The sequence below is a fragment of the Leptinotarsa decemlineata genome, unplaced genomic scaffold (assembly GCF_025532065.1).
Source record: "Leptinotarsa decemlineata unplaced genomic scaffold, Ldec_3_MD MMD2_tig00003736_RagTag_RagTag, whole genome shotgun sequence".
In the NCBI taxonomy this organism is placed as follows: domain Eukaryota; kingdom Metazoa; phylum Arthropoda; class Insecta; order Coleoptera; family Chrysomelidae; genus Leptinotarsa; species Leptinotarsa decemlineata.
The window spans coordinates 7,999,267-8,020,811 of record NW_027412593.1 but is presented as its reverse complement, the minus strand read 5'-3'; the positions used below and the strand labels follow the sequence as shown (position 1 = coordinate 8,020,811).

The window sequence follows — 21,545 nt, the reverse complement described above, 5'->3', positions numbered from 1 at the left end:
CAGATTCTAAATTCATGTAATTCCAAAACAGTAAGATCATTGTAGAATTTTTATTCATCTATTTCAAAAGGACAATGAGATCTTTCTGCTCCTATATTGAAATTCAGTTTGTTCAGACACTCGACTTCTTTTTTCAGAGCACTTTATTTCGGAATACGTACATATATTGTGAAGAGGTTAGGACAGCGTTTATTACGGACGATTTCACCAATACAACAACGAACTGACATAATTAGTCAGCTGAGCATTAGTCACTGATACTGGCAACTAAAGCATAATTGTCATTTCAATAATTTCGAGCTTGTTCAGCTCTGATGTTATTATATTGACTTCACTTGCGGCTGTTATTTCGTATATCCAACATTTAATAGTGCTGTTTCGATCCGCTGTGAATATCATCAGTGATGCTTCAATGGGCTCAACTGTCCTAGAAAGACAAGACAGAGTTAGAAAAGGCAATGACATCTTTCCTTGCGAAGACACCATCTATAAGACGCAAGAAGACTGGATTTATGTAATTAGTGGTAAATGATGGTTCTTTAGGGAGCAAAGCCGTTGCAAAGCCAATCTTTGACAGCAACTGCCGAATAGACTCTCTCTCTTTTCACTTTTCAGAGCAAGGCAACTAGTTGAAACCGGCACCGTTCATGATCCATCACTAGACGGCGTCAAAGGCCTCATCAGTGGTGCTAGGCAAGCATTCAGATCCCAAAAGTTGTTGCAAAGCAATCTTCGAAATCAACTGCTGAACGAACTCTTTTTTTTCACTTCTTAGGGCAAAGCAATTAGTTAAAACCGGCGCCCAAAAACAAAGTGTTCGTGATCCATCGCTAGACGGTGCTGTTCAGAATCTTCGAAGACTTCATCAGTGGTACTAGGAAAGCATTTGAGCCCAAAAGCTGTTGCAAAGCCAATCTTTGACATCGACTGCCAAACTAAATTCGTTCAATCCCTTTTTATTCAGTTTTTAGTGTAAGGCAACTAACTGAAACCACCGTCCGGAAACAAACCTTCGTGATCCATTATCAGACAGCACTGTTTTGAATCGTCAGAGGCCTCATCAGTAGCGCTAGGCAATTAGTTGAGCCCAAAAGCTGATGCAAAGCCAATCTTTGACACCAAATGCCGAACAAAATTCGTTCTCTCTCTTTCTTTTCAGTTTTCAGTGCAAGGCAACTAGTTGAAACACTGCCCCAAAACAGAGCCTGGAATCTTCTTAGGCTTCATTGGTTAGCACAAAAGCTGTTGTGAAGCCAACTCTCGACATCAACTGCTGAACGAGATTCGTTCTCTCTTCTCATTCTCAGTTCTCAGAGTAAGGCAACTAGTTTAAACCACCACCCTGGAACAAAATCTTCAAGATCTATTATCGAACAACGCTGTGTTGAATCGTCAATGGCCTCATCAATGGTGCTAAGCAAGCATTCGAGGCCTGAAACACTAGCCTTCGACAAATGCTTGCCTGGCACCCATTTGAGCCCAAAAGCTATTGCGAAGCCGGTCAGTGGTGCTAGGCAAGCATTTGAACCCAATACTTGTTGCAAAGCCAATCTCTGACATCAACTACCAAACCAAATTTGTTCTATCCCTTTTTTTCCAGTTTTGGAAAAAAACAAATCCTTCGTAATCCATTATCGAACAGCACTGTTTTGAATCGTCAGAAAACTCATCAGTGGCTCTAGGCAAGCATTTGAGCTGAAAAGCTGTTGCAAAGCCAATCTTTGATATCAACTGCCGAACGAGATTCGTTCTCTCTCTTTATGTTCAGTGTCAAGTGCAAGGCAACTAGTTGAAACCACCGCCTAAAAACAAAGCCTCGAAACTTTTAAGGCCTCATTGGTGAGCCCAAAAGCTGTTGTGATGTCAACTTCTGACATCAACTGCTGAACGAGATTCGTTTCTCTCTTCATTGTGCAAGGCAACTAGTTGAAACCACCCCCCAGAAACCCAGAAACAAAACCCATTACCGGACAGCGCTGTGTGATAGGCAAGTATTTGAGATCGAAAGTTGTTGCAAAGCCAATTTTTGACTCAACTGCCACACGAAATTTGCTATCTCCCTTCATTTCCATTTTTTAGTGCAAGGCAACTAGCTGAAACCACCGCCCAGAAATAAAGCCTTCGTGATCCATTACCGGACAGTACTATTTCACATCGTCAAAGGCCTCATCAATGGTGCTAGGTATGAAACCTATGGCGGGTTGAAACAGCGGTGTCTGACCTTGGATCAGTGAAATGCAGAGGAAAATAGAACATGAATCTCGTTTGATGGTCGATGTTGAAGCTCAGCTTTGCAATAGATTACCCCTGAAGGCCTCGTTCAGCTTTGATATTCGTAAGTTGATCCCATACACGGCTTCTTCCTGATGGTAGATGCCATCGCATTCCTTGCGTTATGAATACGTTCTCCTCATTCTGTGGTAGGTTTATCAATACACAATCCAAAATAACACCAAAGTGGTTGTTTCTGCTCTCCAAAAATTTTTCAAAGTTCACTTCTAGGCCGAGATCGATTATAACAAACTGAAGTCCTTTCGATACCATACATTTCAACAGATCTAGCTTTTCTGAAAAAAATATATTTATTTTCAAAAATAAATATGATTTATTTGCGACATTAGTCATGATTTCTGCATAGACATCATTGTGAGAGCGTTACAGCACTTGTACTCGTTCATCCCTATAAAAAATATTTCATCTGCTGAAACCGGACTGATATCATTAGGTTAATTCGTAAATTTTGTCTGTCTTGATGTTATATATTTTTTGTAGCTCCATATCTCAATAAATATTTATTCTATTATGTCGTGGTATATGCTGATCCATATTGACTATTTTCAGCTCATTACTATAGGATGTTGTTGAGCGATTTTTGGTCAATTTTTCTCTACGAATTCGAATTGATCCAAAGCGTTGCTGAAAAATATTTCGAAAAAAAAAAACCGGACATCATGCAATAATAGTGTTAAAGAATGTAGGTACTGTTCGACGTTGGTTTATGAATTTCCGTTCCAAAATCGTTCAGGACAGTGAATGGACACCGATGAGTCACCCAGTAACTTTGGTTTGTTATATTCTTTTCAACAATCAATTTTTATGTAATTTCACTTCGACTATCCCTTGTAACTGTGGAGAATGTTTTTCGAACTTTTCAACAAGTGGATTTATCATAAATATTTTTGCCTGCGGTTGCGTTGGTAGAGCTCTATTTCCCAAAGTCCCGATACATTCAGGAAGGCGCGCCAGCATTATCAACCAACGACTTTTCCCCATAAAGTGATCATTGGGTCCGTGAATCATGTGCCTTGAGCAAGCGTAGGAAGCCAAGAATTGCAGAATTCTGCGTTTGCCTGACTAAGATTTCTGCTTTGGTGCAGCAAGCCGGCATGATTTTGAGATTCGAAAGTGGAAAGGGCATCATTTCACCAAGTACTCCAATAATCAGAACAACCATCTCAACAAAGTGGTCTGGATAGAGTTTGCGGAGTTCGAAGAAAAAATCCTGATATTTTATTCGTTTTTCCTCCCCTTTTCGGACAATTTTTGTATCGCCAGGAGCTGAAAAATACACGATAAGTATCGTCTTGCTCTGATGGTCGAGAATGACTACGTCAGATATATTAGCTTGTGGAGGGTAGGAACGAATAGTTCCAATAAATTCGGCACTACTTGTTCCCCACAACGGAGAACCGTAATCGTGTCAATACCATAAAAGTGCCGTAGGTGGTAGTAAAGCACTCCTAGGGCCGCGTTATGTCGATGGATAAAGGCCAAAACCGCATATGCTAGAAATTCTGACAGCAAGTGCATAAGGATCTCAGACGCCTCGCGCGTCTGGCTCAACACCTTATTTCAGGAAAATCTATACCCATCATGCGACTGCGGTAGACTAAGGTGTTGAAAGTGTTGAAAGCACCATCCTGGCAGGCCATGATGTACCACTCTGTTTCCAACTTTCGCCCACTCGACCTGAGGAAAACGAAAGTCAGGCGCTTTGATAAGCCAAAATTTTCAATGTTGTTGAAGAAGACCCCATGCATTGGCTTATTTTTGTGTTGCTCCAGGAGTGAAGTAATCTCTGCGGCTTTTATATGAGCCTTTTGTTGGACGGGTTCCAACTTGGTGACAGAGTTCGGATCACCTCGTTTAGTGACGACTTTATAGGCTCCATCCAATACAATTCTGTCATGTGAACACAGTCCATGGCTTCCTGTTGTCGGGGGAAGTACAACAGTGGAACGGACGATTTGGGGTGCAAACTCCTATGGAGGTGCATCATTTTTCGGATGTTTACGTCGATTTGATGCAGCTCCTCATGAGTCCACTTCATTACTACAAATGCGTGAAGTAAGATTGGAACTGCGAGCATATTTGTTGCAGCAACTTTGTTCTTTTCCGAGAGTTCCGATGAGTAGATCTGTCGGAGTTTGTGGTGATGCTTGACGAGGAGAGAGTTCTCAACTGCTGTTACTGCTTGTGATTGGCGTTGTTCCACCCGAAGAAAGTATACGTCTCTCCGGCATCCAGATGGTGTAAGATGCTTCCATCTACGAGCTGTACATCCTCTCCGTAGTCCCCGAATCGTCCTCTTCTAAGATGGACCATTGCATCTTTGTCCATTCCGAATTTCATACCGATATCATGCATGTACCCTTCCACCATCCTCAAGGACAGATGGAGGTCTTTTTCTCCAGAGGCATAAAGTTAAAGATCATCCATATAAAACAAATGTTTGACCTTGTGCCTCCAGTTTTCGGGGATGCCACAGCTATACTTTATTTTTCAACAAAATTTGCGTTAGTTGGGCCCTATACCCCGAAACCCCGATACATTCAGGAAGGCCCTCCAGCATCATCAACCAACGACCACCCCACACCGTGGGGATTGGTCGTTGTTTGATTATTATTGCTATCAGTGTCATTAGTTTAAATTCCATAGCGATTTGAATCCAAAGTGAATCGATACTTTCGCACAAGCAACACACTTTCAAAGCATTTTCATGTAGCTTTTGTGCATCTTCATGAAAAAGGTGAAATACATAATTGAAATACGAAAGACAAATATATATTTCAGCTAGTTGGGACGACAGTCTGGTGGGTGAATTGCTTCACTAATTAAATCCACCGCTGTGTGAACCGGTGGTTCGAACCGTAAGGTCGGACGATCGATTTTCACTTCCTATCGTCCAACCCGTGTTAGGAATCAGACGTTGAAAAGAAAGACTTCGTTAGTCCTTAGCTCGCACAAGTTTCGACTTTTGACAGTTGTCGTTCGTAGAGGGGCGACAGCTGGTAAACGGAAAAAACAGATCTCAACAGATTTTTTTCAACAGTTAGTGAAAAAAATTGGACTAATTTGCAGTTTGTTTTGCTTGAATAATTAAAACATTCCTTGTTATCAAACAAAAGATAGCATTCTTGTTCAATTTTAAATTTCTCATTATGTTTTATTCGGTAGATAAGTTCAATAGTTGGCGATATAAAGTTTAAAATCTGTTTTAAAATATGTTTTTCCGTTAACCAGCTGTCGCACCCCTACGAACGACAACCCTCAGAAGTCGAAACTTGTGCGAGCTAAGGATTAACGAGGTCTTACCTTTTAACGTGTGATTACATGTTTTCAAATTATATGCTTCGAATGCAAACCATGAGTAAAAGGTTTTACATTTATTGTGCTATATACACGTTTATTGTGATTTTTGCGTATTGGCTGAAGGTGAAAATGGAAGTTCCTACTTTTCCTCATTTTGAAAATGTAAGCGCTACTTCCTTGATTTATATTTGCTATACTCAAGGAACTTTCACATCTGAATGAAGAAAAAGTTGTTTTAAATACCACAATAAAAGCAATAGAACGTGAATCAAAAACAAAAAATATCGTCATTTAATTTGTCACGAACTTAACAAATTACTGGGAACTGTCATAAAAAACCGAGGAAATTGGTAAATTTTACCGTCTTGAAAAGACAGGATATTGTCCAATTGAAGTAGAATTTCTTTCGCAGATAATCAAAATCCTAGTAATGGAAAAAACTAGGGTTCTAAAAGGAACGAAAGTAGTCATAACATTACATTAAAAAAAAAACTTTATATTTTTTGTCAATTATTTTTTTCAAAATATCCTAACTGAAAATGGATTAATACATAAGAGATTTTGATGTGAATAATGTGGAAACTTTTCTTTTAAACACTAGGGGAAGGATGGATAAAGGTCACCTTCTGTTTCCAGACGAACCAATAAGAGCTATCTGTCAGAGACATATAGAAATAATTCATTGGTTGACGCTATATTGCCTCTTTTAACACCGGCCGAGTCAGTGCTCGTCTTCAGATTTTATAGTGAAATAATTATGTTTAGTGGTATCTGATCTAAGGTGAGTGATTTGAACATAGTTAAAAAGAAATGTCATCAGTTTTATAGAAAGATAATACACAATTTTATCGATTTGGTGGATAATTGAGCTATTCATTTCGCTGCAAAGTAGATCAATATAACCTCATTTGTCATTTTTTTTCACCGCATGCTGAATCAGGTAAAATGGCCGCCAATAGGTAAAGTGGCCTATTGGGCCACTTTACCTCCCCAGTGCTTATTTTTTCTGCAAAAAAATAATGTTTTGTGTCATTTTAGGTATGCCAAATAAATACACATGGACGTCACAGCAGCAGGAATGCAGTTCAGAGGTAATAGATAAAGCTATACAAGCTGTACGAGAAAATGAAATGGGCTTCTTGAAAGCAAGCAAAACTTTTGGTTGTCCTTGAAAAACGCTCAAACGGCGTGTACACGGAAAAAACAAAACGCCGTTGAAAATATAAAAATACTGAAATCTCGTCATCCAATGTTTGATCCAAAACAAGAAAAAAGAATTGTTGCAACATATTTAAGAACTGGAAAACATTGAATCAGGACATTAATATAGGTACCCAGAAAACACTAGCTGCATTTACTCCACCCACATCTGATCGTTACTTAAACCCACAACCCAGAACATCCTTCGCAATATCGCCTTGCAAAATATTTCCGATTCCCAAACCATTGCCTAAGACTGGAAATGTGAATAGAAAGAGAGGGCGTACGTACGGTAATTTTAACCAGCAGCCCATATAAAAATGAGTTGCAAGAAGAAACAATACAGCAAGAACAAAAGAAAGCTACAAAGAGAGTAAAAAAAGCTATTAGTGAACCAACACCAACTGAAACTGCCAAAAAACTTCAAACGTTATGATGATAACGATGATAACTTTCATTGTGAATTTTCAAAAAAACGATCAAGAAAACCACGTTACTATCCGTTTGAAACAGTTTATCTCGAAAACGGTTCCAGATAGAAATAGTATTATCTGAACAAAGTTAATCTAAAATTGGATGTAGAGCTCAAAAATGTTGAAATATACAGGGTGTTCCATTTGAAAAAATTGAGTTCCACTCATTTTTTCATGAGATCAAAGTATTTGCATTTTTTGAAGACCCTGTATGAGGCAAATGAAAATATGACTCGGAGTGAAGATCCTCATAGTATCACTTCACTACATTTCAAATTTGATCATTTTAGTGCAAGAGAGTTCAAGATTATCAGCATTTATAAAAGTTCATGTTTGGTAAAAAAATATCGAAATTAATTTATATCTTCTAAACGGTAATAGATAGGTATTGGGAAATAGTATATGAATTTGTTGACAAAGTGATAATGAATCATAATATGATATTATATACGGGGTGTTCTATTTGAAAAATCAAAGAAGCTGCTACTTTATAGTAGAAGCGACAACGCCGCTTCGTCTGAAATATTTTAGGCGTGTAGGTCATATTGATTTCATTATAGAATGATTTTTCCTATTCGTTATTATTATATATGCCCCAGTTTTATACGCAGAGGCGGCAATATGCAATCCCTAGGTACTAGTGGATCATTTATCACATACAGTTTCTTCGTCTGGAAGCCCAGTCTTTTCGAACTCAGTGCTGAGACTTAGCTCTGCTATCTCACACCGCTCTTGTTGTCCGAGCAGAAAATTCGCCATTTTTAGATTTACACATATAAGTTCCTTGTGTTCGTGGTATTTTATTTTTCCCATGACAGAAGCCACAGTTGCATTTTCTTCTTCAACCTCAGTTAAATGTGATATCGGTAACGAACCCAGCTTGTTACCGTAACATGCATAACTACACATTTCAGGCTACGTTTAGAGGAATCAATAAATAAACGCCAATTCGAGTCAAATTTGACCAATACGTTAAGCTCTCTTTGGTAAAGGGCTCAGGAGAAATATGTGCATTTGTTCCACTTTCATCAGTCGAAGAAGAGATTTTTTCATCTGAGTCGTGATTACTTTGTGTAGATGAAGATGCTTGTGGCACTGACGCATCGCCAGAGTACAAGATTGCTCGAGTAATAGATAACACGAGGAAAGGACGATCATTAGGTCAGTCAACTAAAAATTTTTATCAACATATCGAACAAATCCACCAAGCAGGAACTCACCAGTTGAAACACTCATGGGTAGAAGAGTTAGAACAGTCTTTGATTTTTAACTACTGTCTCAAGAATCATACTTTCACAATAATGATGGAAACTATCATTTCAAATTCAAAGTTGGAGACACCATCGCAAGAATGTGTTCGATTGGAAACCTGAAAAGATCACTAATGAGATTGGAAAGGTGATGTACGAAGTATTACTAGAGAACCGCATAAACTGGTAAGAGTACACAATCAGATTAGAAAGAGATATACCGAGAGTTCTGAAAATGTAGGTTATCATTTACCCCCGACATTATAATGAACTATTTTGATATCAAGATGGGACCGAAGATTTTATCAAATGAATCAACAAGAAAGCGAAGAGCCTAGAGATATGGCACAGCAGGTTGAAGAGTCCATTCTACAACCTATACGTAGCCGAGTCGAGAGACTTCCGAAATACTTTGAAGATTTTTAATTGAAAAATGAAGGTGTTGGCAGCCCTGAGAACGAAGATACTATTTTAGAAGTTCCGGGGATAGAAGGAGACTTTCAGCGACAAAAGCGTTGTTGATATTATACGAGATTCAGTTATTGAATATTTTTCAATACAGTTGTCAAAGTTACTGCAGTCTTAGAGTTACACACAATTTTCACGTATATGAAAAATCCCGTTTATATCAACCACATAAAAATAACAATCGTCAGTCGGTAGCGGGCGGTTCGACATGGGTGCTGATTTAGGCACACATCGAAAGCTGTTGAAACTTCAAAGGAAGTGATATGGTCTACTTTGGCTTGATCTGATATGTCTGAAATGAAGGGATTACACTCGTTGTACTGTATGTTGGAGAACATACTCTTTACATCAAATGAAACTAAAACTAAATTATGTTGCATGGTTTGGTTCCTTATGTATTCTACTTAGTCAGTGAATTTTCAATGCTGTGAGGTGGAACGAAATCACACACACAGAGTCACACAGCTGCTTCCCCTACAGATGGGGAAGCATCTCCTTGATATGCGACACAGGAGCCCTACCTCCCAAGCCACACAGTTGTGTTACCTATTTACCTGACTGAAGTAGTCGCAGACAGACGTTCAGGTCCTCACAATATTGAGGGAAACGCACTATGGTCTGTCAGTCTTCGAGCGGATCATCTTCGAAACTACCTATCCACCTTTCACACGGCACCGACCATTCTGAGCTCAACAATATTTTTTAAGAATGCGATTCGCTCCTCATCATGTATCTATATTTTTTGTTTTCCAGTTCAATTCCGATGTTACTTTTGCAAATGCCTTGATTCGTCATGCGGATCTGCACTCTAAACATGCAGACACCTATTTTTACCAGTTTTCCTACAAGGGGCATCTCAATGGATTGCTGAAACCGCTAAAGCGACCTCCAAGTAAGATCAATTTTCATATTCTCCGTTATCAATAACTGAGGATGAAGGCAGAATACATTATCAATGTTGGATTTATACTCTGGTTTTTCTGCATAAATTATAGTTGTACTATATAACTATCAACACATGAGTCGGTTGAAATATGAAGATGTCATCCGCGCGAAGTCGAGGTGGCGATGCTACCGTTGCGAAGGTGGGGGCTTCCTTCGGCAACGCTACCTAATTCCTTCGATTCACTACGCATTGTTTTTTTTTTATAGGTCTACAATCTATTAAGCATAACTTACTATACCCATTTTGATGTTTTCATAATTGTCACATATAATGTAATAAATGAAAAGCTATTCAGACAAATACGATAACATTTCTCATTGAATCAAATACCTTAGTTGCCTAAGGATTGCATACACACAATGAATTCAAATTTGGTTACTTTCAACGCATTTTTTATACCATTTCAAGACTTCAAAGAGTACTTTTCCCAAAAAAAACAAAATACTTATGTTCAAAAATTTTTATCTGGGTTTCTCTCTTGTGTTCGCCGATACGGACTTTCAATGACCTCTTCATTCACCCGATATAGAAGTGGCTGCACATTTCTTCTACACTAGTCGGTCAAAAAATTCAAATCATTCTGAGACGATTAATATAGATACGAATGAATTTAATGATACAATTTGAAAACGTCAGCAGAAAGTATACATGCATCAAAATAAATATTCCGAAATGAAAAGTCGAAATATTCATCTCTTCCAACTACCTACACAGTAGGTTCTTTTAAATGCCTGCCAGAAAACAACTACTTCCCCGGCTGAATATTGAATTATATCCGACAGATATTTGTGCAAGATACCTCATAGAGATTAGTCTCGCAGATGTTTCTCGTTCATCCAACAGCATTATCATGTTGAAATTATTCTTACCCGCTTGAGGCTTTGTTCACGAAATGAAGCTATTACTAGTTAACAATCTTCCTCTTAGACGAAAGTCTCATACATACAGTGGAGCCGCGTTGAAATTATTCGAGTTTCAGGCTCTCTGATGTTTGGTCGTATCTTTCCTACTCTAATGGAAGGTAATACCTCGAAACCGGCCTGTAAGTGTTCTTCTCGAATATGTTCAGCATGGTCTCTGAAAAAGTGTTCACTCTAAGTTTGTTATTTGACTTTTCAGGTCATTTATGAAAATGCTAGATGATAACAGACCACAATGACTCCCCTGTGAAACTCCCTAGTTCACAATTATTGTGTATGTTTATTATATATTTATTTATTTTGACCTATTGGATACCACCGCTCAGAAAATCAATGCTGAATTTCTTCCCCGAAACTATATCATATTTACTTATGATGCACTGTTTGAAACCTTTGGTGTAGTAATGAATATTACTGAAGTTTCTTCCAACACGTAATCGTTATTTTCAACACCTCGACAAGTGTTTCGATCACCAAGTGATCATCTTCAGAGAGGAAGATTAAAACTAGAAACTAACGCGAAGCTAACCCTACTTATGCTATATAGATATTCCATGCAGGTAAACCATCCAGGTGTACCACCCATACAGGTATACCAACCTGAATTAATTTTACGATTTTTCCGTATCTATTATTTCACAATATATGTTTAACTGTTATAGCTGTATATAAAACAATTTTCTGCTATATAAAAATTAATTTCACAATATTGCATATCTAACTTTATTTTTGCAATGTGTCCTTATGTAGTAATCAGTAAACTCAACAATATTATTTCAACAAGCTATATAGTATTCTCTTTGGTATAGGTCCGTCATCGTTATTCATGATATTATTGTGTTTACTTATTTCTACTCTCTCATAAGCATCTAGTTGCCTGTTGTTGTTAACTTGTCTAACTAATCTTAATGAACGGAAGTCTATGGAATGGTTTTGTTGCAAAATATGATGGGCGACTACTGATTTTTCAGGTCTTCCATATTTTAAGTATGCTATGTGTTCCTTATATCTTACTTTGATAGATCTTTTTGTCTGTCCATAATATTTTGCATCGCAGTCTTTACATTCAATTTCGTAAATTCCAGACTCTTTTCCGAATTCTCGACTTTGTCTTTTGGACTTTCCAAAAGGCTCTGTAGTGTATGACTTATTTTAAAAACCACCTTCATACCCAGTTCCTTAAAAATCTTTCCAAAGTTCCTCGTATATTGGTGGTATGGAACTGAGATGTATTTATCTTGGTTTTTGTCCTTTCTGAAAGTCGAGATTTCGTTAATTCTTAACCTAAACTTAGTGGCTGCTATTTCCTGTATTGTACGTATTTCTTTTGTGAACCTATCATGTGTTAGGGGAAAAGTCAAAAGATATTGCACTAAAAAATTCAACCCAGCACGTTTGTGCTGTCCACAGTGATGTGAACTGTCAGGAATATACCTATACGTGCTTGTTTCTTTTCTATATATATCGTATTCTAACCCTCCATATTGGCTCCTCAATACCAAAACGTCAAGAAATGGTAATTGTCCCTTATTTTCTAACTCATTCGTGAATTTTATTGATGGACATCTATTATACAAATTGGAAACAAAGTCCTCATATTGGATATTTTGATATCGAATATCGCAAAAATATCATCCACATACCTTAGCCAAATCCTAGGAAAATACTTCGACTTTTCTTGGGTTTCCATTTCGAATCTGCTCATGAACAGATCTGCCAGGTAGGACAAGCAGTTTCCCATGGCCGTTCCTTCCTGTAGTTCATAAAAGCAACCTTCTCCCTGGAACCGATTTTGTTTCATACACAAATTGGTAAGAGAAATGAATTCATCAATTTCCTTATTATTGAAATTATTTTTCTCTAGTAATTCCCTGAGGTATTGCAAGGAACTAACATCAAAAGAAACCAAAATCTCACCTTCTTGCAGAACCAAGTTTTTTGTATGTTGTATGAACTCTAAAGAGTTTTCTATACTAAAACTTGGTACCGCAATACACAAGGTTTCAAATTCCTTAATGAGCTACTTTGCTATTTGGTAGGTAGGAGCTCCAATAGCTGACACGATGGGGCGCATTGATTTTCCCGGTTTGTGAATTTTTGGGAGGCAATATAGTTTCAACACCGTTGGGTTGGAAACTTGTAACTTCCGTTTCTGTTGAGGGGTAAGTATGTTGTCACATTTCTTGAGGACGTCTTTTACTTCGGCACTCATCTTTGGTAACGGGTTCCTGGACAAATTCGCATACGGTCCTTTAGTAATGAGAGTATTGACCTTTTCGTAGTAGTCCAATTTATCCAGAATAACTACTTTGTTTCCTTTGTCGGCTTTCAAATAAAAAACGTCCTTGTCTCTCAATCGTTTGATAAGTTTCTTTTGGTTTTTTTTTTGTTGTTGTTTATTGAATGCTTCCGTTTATCTGTTATCCGTTTATCTGTTTATTTTGCAACAAAACCATTCCATAGACTTCAGTTCATTAAGATTAGTTGGACAAGTTAACAACAACATGCAAGTAGATGCCTATGAGAGTGTAGAAATAAGTAAACACAATAATATCATGAATAACGATGACGGACCTATACCAAAGAGCATACTAATGTTGTTGGGTTTACTGATTACTACATAAGGAAACATTGCAAAAATAAATTTAGATAGGCAATATTGTGAAATGAATTTTTATATAGCTGAAAATTGTTTTATATACAGCTATAACAGTTAAACATATACTGTGAAATAATAGATAAGGAAAAATTGTAAAATCAATTTGAATGGTATACCTGTACGGTATACCATAAGTAGGGTTAGCTTCGAGTTAGTTTCTAGTTTCAATCTCCCTCTCTGAAGATGATCACTTGGTGATCGAAACACGTGTAGAGGTGTTAAAAATAACGATTTGGTGTTGAGGAAACAATAATATTTATATCATATTTGTTGAGTAATGATATGTGATTGACTTGATCGGATGATTTTTATGAATCTGCATAAATAAAGTGAACTTTTTACAGCCTTCCAAAACGGATAAAAATGTCTCTTTGATAAATCAGTAAATCAATAGTTACAGAGTTGCCCTTGAAGAATACATGCCATTGATCTGTTGAAGCAACACAAAGATAATTTTTCTGCAACAAGGCAATGATGTGCTAATTCCTCTACAATTCTTCACATTGTTTTCGTTCTCTGATTTGTATAGGTCTGATGAAGCTATTCTCAGCGAGAAACAAATTGAATGATGCGAAAAGAGGTGAACTAGAGGTACACACAATTTTGTAGAATCATTCATATTGTCTAGTAGGAACATTTGCAGAATTAGTATTTCTCTATATTGAAAGGGTTATATTTTTAGTAGTGAGTAATTTTTGGGAAAGAAAGTTTTTGGCTTTCTACTACTCCATCTTGATACAAAAAAATGTGAGAATCTTCCAAAGAAAGGAAGGAAGCAATAAATTTTTAAAGAAGTAACTCTATATACAAGATGTGTAGAAGTAACTTTCAGACACAAACTGGAAGAAAAAGCCCTTCTATCGCTAAATATCCTACTTTGCTCTAGAGCACTACGTACTTACTATATATACATCAAATTTTTATAATTCATTGAACTCCTCGTTGTGATACTTCTTCCTCAGTTAACTCAAATATTTTTCAGGTCTTGGAAAAAGTGCACATTGTGAAGAACTGCCATACTTATACAAATACAGATGGGACCCAGATGTTATTCCCTCACCATCCGATACACTTACTAGGAAGCGCCTAGCCACATTGTGGGGAAATTTCATCAAATATTCGTATGTATACCGGTTTCCAAAAGTACCAGGGATGAATTGATGGGGGTATATTTTCGGAAGAGATTAATTTTTGGAAAAATATAGTTTTGGCTTCCTACTTCTCCATCTTTATGCAAAAAGAATGTGGGTATCTTTCAAAGAAATAAAGAAAGCAATCAATTCGAAAATAAACTTTATACAAAGATGTGTAGTACATGCAAAACAGTAACTTTCAGACATAAAACTGGTAGGAAAAGCCTTCTCGTAACAAATACTCTTAAATTAACTATGTGTTACATGAAAGATGAGATACTTTCGAAATAACTGCTTTTATATGAACACTGAATAATACAAAAAACACTTTCTGCCATTGTCATCCTCAATGACGGAAATCCGATTTTTCGGAATAAGACACTTGCCTTATTGTCTCTTCAGCACTAATGTGGATAACATCGCAAGATGAAGCACTTAATTCATTCATAACATCACGACTTTGTCACGAATGAGTTACATCTACTCATGTCATCGATGACAGTACGTAATGATATTCATTCGCTCATTTAATTCAATCTCAACTATCGAAATCTTATTTGAATTGAAAGATTTAAATTTTTCGGAGAGATTCATTTAGAAAAAGAAGGGTTTTGGCTTTCTACATCTCCATCATATGGGTATCTTACTAAGAAAGGAAGAAAGCAACTCTTCACGAAGATATGTAGATCATGCAGATAAGTAACTTTCAGACACAAACTGGAAGAAAACGCCCTTTTGAAAAAACTATTTTCATATGAACATTGAGTTACACGAGTTACCCAATTCATTCATTAAATTACGACTTCATGTCACGAATGAGTTAAACCTACTCATGTCATCGATGACAGTACGTAATGACATCCATTCGCTTATTTGATTTGATGACACTCATAGGAATATTTTTTCAATTAGCAAAAGAGATTAATTTTCAAGAAAAAAAAGTTTCGACTTCCTACTTTTTCATCTTCATAGAAAACTGTGAGAATCAACCACAAAAAAGGCGGAAGCAATCAATTTCAAAATAAACTCTGAACAAAGATGTTGAGTCCATGCAAATAAGTAACTTTCAGACACAAACTGGAAGAAAACGCCCTTTTGAAAAAACTATTTTCATATGAACATTGAGTTACACGAGTTACTCAATTCATTCATTAAATTACGACTTTATGTCACGAATGAGTTAAATATACTCATGTCATCGATGGTAGTGAGTAATGACGTTCATCCGCATATTTGATTCAATCCCAGCCATAGGATTATTTTTCAAATTGGAATATGACAATAATTTTTTAGAAAGAAAGGTTTCAGCTTTCCACTTCTTCACCTTCAGGGAAAACTGTGAGGATATTCCAAAGAGAGTAAGAAAGTTATCAACTTCAAAATAAACTCTTGGACAAAGATGTTCAGTTCATGCAAATGAGTAACTTACAGGCACAAACTGGAAGAAAAAGCCCTCTCCGAACAACTACTTCCATATAAAAATTGTATTATATGAAAGACAATAATTTCGAAACCACACTATTGAGTTATACCAAAAACACTTTTTGCTGTTCAGTTTCTACTCCGAACATATAATCGATGACAGTACGTGACGCTCATTTGATTACCTAGAATCAGTGGCGGGGAAAGACCTAAATTTAATGTTGGCAAAGTACATTACGCGAGGCCCTCCGAGAAGAAAAGTGTTTGTAAATGAAAAACACTTGAAATTGAACAATCTTGTATTCATTAAAAAACACTCACCAAAATTCTCACTTATGTACTTTTCATGAACATTTAACAACAAAATTAAAAATAAAAAACTCAAAGACTCAAAAGTAATAAAAAAACATCATTTCTAGGTCGCCAAATTAAAATCCCAGTCAAAGTCACTGACACTGCGACTATTTACTCACGACACTTTAATTAAAGAAACAATTTTTTTTTTTTCGTTGAACCAGATTTCCATTTTTTTCCTTCCTCTCTATCTCTCTCAGTGCCCAAACCTGACATGATTGATGAATTATGAAGAATACACCAATATTGCATCCGTAACTTGGAGGTGGATTGTAACGCAACAAATCGAAGATATGAAACAAATAATGGATATAATTTTCAATCATTTTATGTTTTGTGTAAGTATAATAAATGCTTCTCACCTTATTCTTGATAAATACAATAATCACAGGTGTTATTAGTTTTCTTCACGACACAATCCAAATTTCTACTTATTAAACGCGTGTTATCGTTTTAAAACTATGTTGAACCATTATTCATTCTCACATCAGATACTTTCAGTAATTATAATATAGGAAAAAAAGCAAGACTGCGTCTACATGCGATACTTTCATTGGCTTTCTATTGAGCGATATTCCCGAAGTCTCTGACTGGGGATTCTTCTCGATAGCAACCTAACGCCAAATGATGTTGCTGGACTGAATAAGAACGAATGATCAGAAACAACAAAGATGGGGATTTTTTATTCAATTATTTTTGGAAGTTTCCATCACTTTTTGTATAAAACTGGAGAATTTGAAAGCCAAAACCTTTTTTCCCAAAAATATAATATTGGTTATCAGAAAAAGAAACATATTCACTAATTTTTCATTCACATGCTTTCGTGCGCCGAAGAGTCGAATCTCTTTAGTTTGAGAATTTTCTAATGTATTATTCATTAAGAAAAATTCATGGCGTGTACTTTTGAATTTTCCATATTTTTTAAAATTATTTTCGGCTTTGAGGGTGGTGGTGACCTACACCACCTACGCCTTACGCCGCCTTTGCCTACAATAGTTTAGAATTTAGCAAAATCATGTTTTCTATAGATACTTCATGGAACAGTAGCAAAGAGAATTCGATCTTCATAGTTTTTTGTTGTTGATTGTGGCAAAAAAGTGCCTTTTGATAGCACTATTCTTCACGGTGGTGCCACAGATTGACAAAATACTTACCAATTTTACACACTTCATAATTATCTCTAGTTTTTTATAGAAATTACAGATAAATGTAAGGTTAGAATACATTCAACTGGTTCTCTGGAGGTGAATTTATTTTTGTTTCTTTTTCCTTTTTTCATGTTTCGAATGTACACTGTCTACAAGATGAGAAGGGTCAGTATGTAAAAAACACAAAGTCGATTGAATTAGAAAAAAAACTGGCTTATTTCAAAACTTATCTGAATAAGGTTTTGAAATTCAGAAATGTCCGATAATGAAAAATAAAATTGGTGCTGGTTTCTTGGAGAGGATTATAAATCTATAAACGCCATCTTGTATTGCTTGAAAAGTGGCGACAAGAAAGTGTTTTTCATTTTGAAATATAATTTTGAATAACTTCAGAAGAAAAATGGAACTGACTTGGCGAATTCCGGGTCTTTTCGAATATTTCCGGAACAAATCAGAATTTCCTAAATTTGACACTTCATTTAAATCAGCTCTAAAATGGGCAACAATGGACAACCAACGTTGAATCACTTATAATTTTCAATTATTCCATGCTGACCCTCCTTATCTTGGACAGATGGTATAAGTTTGTAATGGATAACCTAAAATTTACAATTTCACTACTGCTTGTTCATATACAGCACGTAGGTACCTCTGAGAATTTTTTGAAACATGAGTTGCTTATTATATAAAAGAGCATCAAAAATAGAAAAAATGTTACTTCACCTAAGGTCATAGAGGTGAGCAATTGCAATTTAAGTAATTTCAGGTAATTTTCAGAAACTAAAAAGAAATTCCATTCAAAAACAGATTGACAAAAAATCAACATTTCACTAGTTCGGACTTCCATAGTGTACTATATAAAACGATTTCAAATCCCTGAAACAACTAAAAAAAAGAATTGAAAATGAAAAGCTGAAAATAACAATTATATTAACCAAAATAAATCTGGAATGAAATAATAGTGAAATAAAATACACCATTGAAGAAGCCCACAAGAAACCTCGAGTCTGGTTGAAATATGTTGGCGACACCTTCATGATATGGAACCATGGGAATACTGAACTAGACGCCTTCCTGAAACACATCAACAGCTTGAGACCTTCCATCAATTTGACAATGGAGAAGGAAATCCACAACGAATTGCCATTCTTAGACGTTTTGGTGAAGAGGACCGACACTAAGTGGGAAACATCTGTATACCGAAAACCCACTCATACGGGACAGTATCTGAACCACGAATCCAACCAATATCAATCGACTGAAAGAGGATTATCAGAGAGGATAAGAAGAATTGGTTCCAAGTACAACATCAGAACCTGCTTCAGATCCGGTAACACTATCCGTAGCAGCCTCACGAAAACCAGGCCACCAAACGCGGACTGCTATTACAAGAATTGCATTTACCGGATACCCTGTGAGTGCGGAAAATCCTATATTGGTGAAACTGAGAGGCCATTGAATATTCGCATTGCCGAGCACAAGAAACACACACAGCGAGGGGAAACCAGCAAATCAGGAATAGCCCATATTTGGACCCATCAACACAACATCGAGTGGTCCCAAGCTGAGATCTTGCACAGAGAGGAATATTGGTTTAGGAGAAAATTCAAGGAAGCCGCATACATGTTGTCCAACAACGTATTCAGCCAAGCCAGCGAAGAAATACGCAACATATAGAAACCCATAATCAAGCGAAAAATGCCAACTTCCGCCAAAACGGTCATCTCCCACGGAACCAGTGAAGCGGAAAATGGAAAGCGGGGATAAGTGAAAGTACTCGAACGACCTATAAATAGTCATCCAGTCATCACCCGAAGACGATTGTAGATACTAACAATCGAAACGTCGTGAACTAACGTGAATTCTTTTTTTTTTTAGGTTTTTCAGGGATTTCAAGTCATTTTATATAGTAGACAATGGAAGTCCGAACTAGTGAAATTCATCATGAAACATTGTCAATCACTTTCAAATTCAAATTCGTTTCTGTACATGGGGATCTCGTAAACGATAAGAAATTGAGTGTCGGTTAAATCGTTGCAAAGTTGCGTATTCTAGAGACCTATTCAATAATATAAAAAAATTGAATAAAGCTCTTTTGGTTCTGGAGATATACAGCAAAAACCAAAAAATCCCAAATTTTGCCTGTATCTTCTGTATTCGCAGACATCTCTCCATATTCTCCTATTGGCACTTGATGTGGGCTATCAGAATATGTCCATGAATCTTTTATACGGGGTGTCATCTGACTTGGGCCACCCCATCTTTAAATTTTTAAATACGGACCTGTATTTTTTGTTGTAGTTTATGGATCGCCAACGTTCACTTCAAACTGAGAAATCAAATTTCATTTTATATTTTGGAATGTTTCGGTAATATTATTATTATAATTGTGTGAATTATTAAATTACGGCCCTGAAAATTGGTTGACTGAGTTGAATAAAAACACAATAGCAAGTTTCACGTCTTCCTATGTACTGTAGAGTTTTTCGAAAGTTTTTTTTTTTAATTTCTGTGTACCTGTGTAGCCAGGCCCCACGACATAATGTGATAAGATGATATTGAATGAGCACCCGCAAAATAGTAGCATTTGTGAGATTCCACTTCTCATTTGTTTTTTAGAGTAAATTTGAGTATCTCAGCTCATATCATTGTCCATTTTGAGTGCTTAAAAATATGGTATTATTTTTTTGAAGTTATGAACTTGTTTAGCTTATCTTTTTCCAGATTTGTAATTTCGACCTTCTGATGACGCCCAGAGAATTGTATGCATAATGTTTCAGTCAAGTTTATCAATGGATGATTTCTTTCACACCATGTAGACAATTGCTCTAAGACCAAATTTGTTTTTGATTTTGAGTTTACCAATTACCTTAGCCGATAAGATTACCGTGGTATCGTTAACGTACATGAATAGCCTATTGATAGCTACTTGATAGGAGAAACAACTTCAGCCAAAAACCTGTGTTTTCTTTGACGGAGACTGCAGATATATTAAACACATTTACTATTTTTACAAAAGCGAATAATCTAACACCTGGCTAGTTGCTATCAGCAAATTCACCACATTTCATCAATATGAATATTCTTTTCAGGAATCCTACCCCTAACCGTGATCCCATACTGGAGAATAGAATTTGGCCCAAAGTAACACCAAATGAACTGAATTATCTGGATATCGATCATAATTTGAGCGTGAGAAAAGATCCAAGATCATACAAAGCCTGCAAGCAGCGCCTAGAAAAATATTTGGAATGTCCCATAACAATTTATTGAGAAAATAGTCGCTGCTGACGTCACTTTCCTACACTTTAGGACTAGTTTATGAGGAAGTAGGTGTTGAAACCATCAATCACCAGACCTATTTTCGTAATCGAGTAATATATAGTAGGAACCAAAACTGAATTTATGGTTTTGTTAATACATATGTTGTTTTTATTGAGAATGTTTCTCCAGAGTTCAAAATAGGGTTGCCTTCGATAATAAAAAATAACTTGATATGATCAGATTCCTCAATCGAACATCAGTTCGACTTAGGAGTTGAAAATTGTTTTCTTATCATTATTATGAATAAAAAAAATTATAAGATTTGAACACACTATACAAACAAAAAATTTGTTGTTTCATTCAATCAATAACAAATAAATAAAAAATTTCAGACATAAATTTCATAGAAATCAATAATATTCATAGACAAACAAAATTATTATCAGTTAGTAATTTCAAATCTGATTTTGGACAGAAATCAATTCATCATTATATAATTATAATATATAAATAAATTCCTATATAATAAAAAGTATTCAATGAACTGAAGCAAAAATACAGGATTATATAATTTTCATATAGCCAAAATTATCTGAAAATTTTATACGAATTATGAAAATTTCACATTTGACTGTTTGCCCATATTTATTATCCTACTCGTATTTTTTCATTCAATTATTTATAATTTCTTATATTCCAGTTTTCATACTATGGAA

At 36.1% G+C, this 21,545-nt stretch overlaps 1 long non-coding RNA gene across 1 annotated transcript; it reads left to right on the top strand.

Moving 5' to 3' along the window:
- Positions 1-6,861: 6,861 nt before the first annotated feature.
- LOC141483621 (uncharacterized) lies at positions 6,862-21,299 on the top strand. Its single transcript, XR_012466194.1, has 4 exons — positions 6,862-6,922; positions 9,737-9,875; positions 14,491-14,629; positions 20,658-21,299. It is a non-coding gene; the product is annotated as an uncharacterized lncRNA (long non-coding RNA).
- The last annotated feature ends 246 nt before the right edge of the window (positions 21,300-21,545 follow it).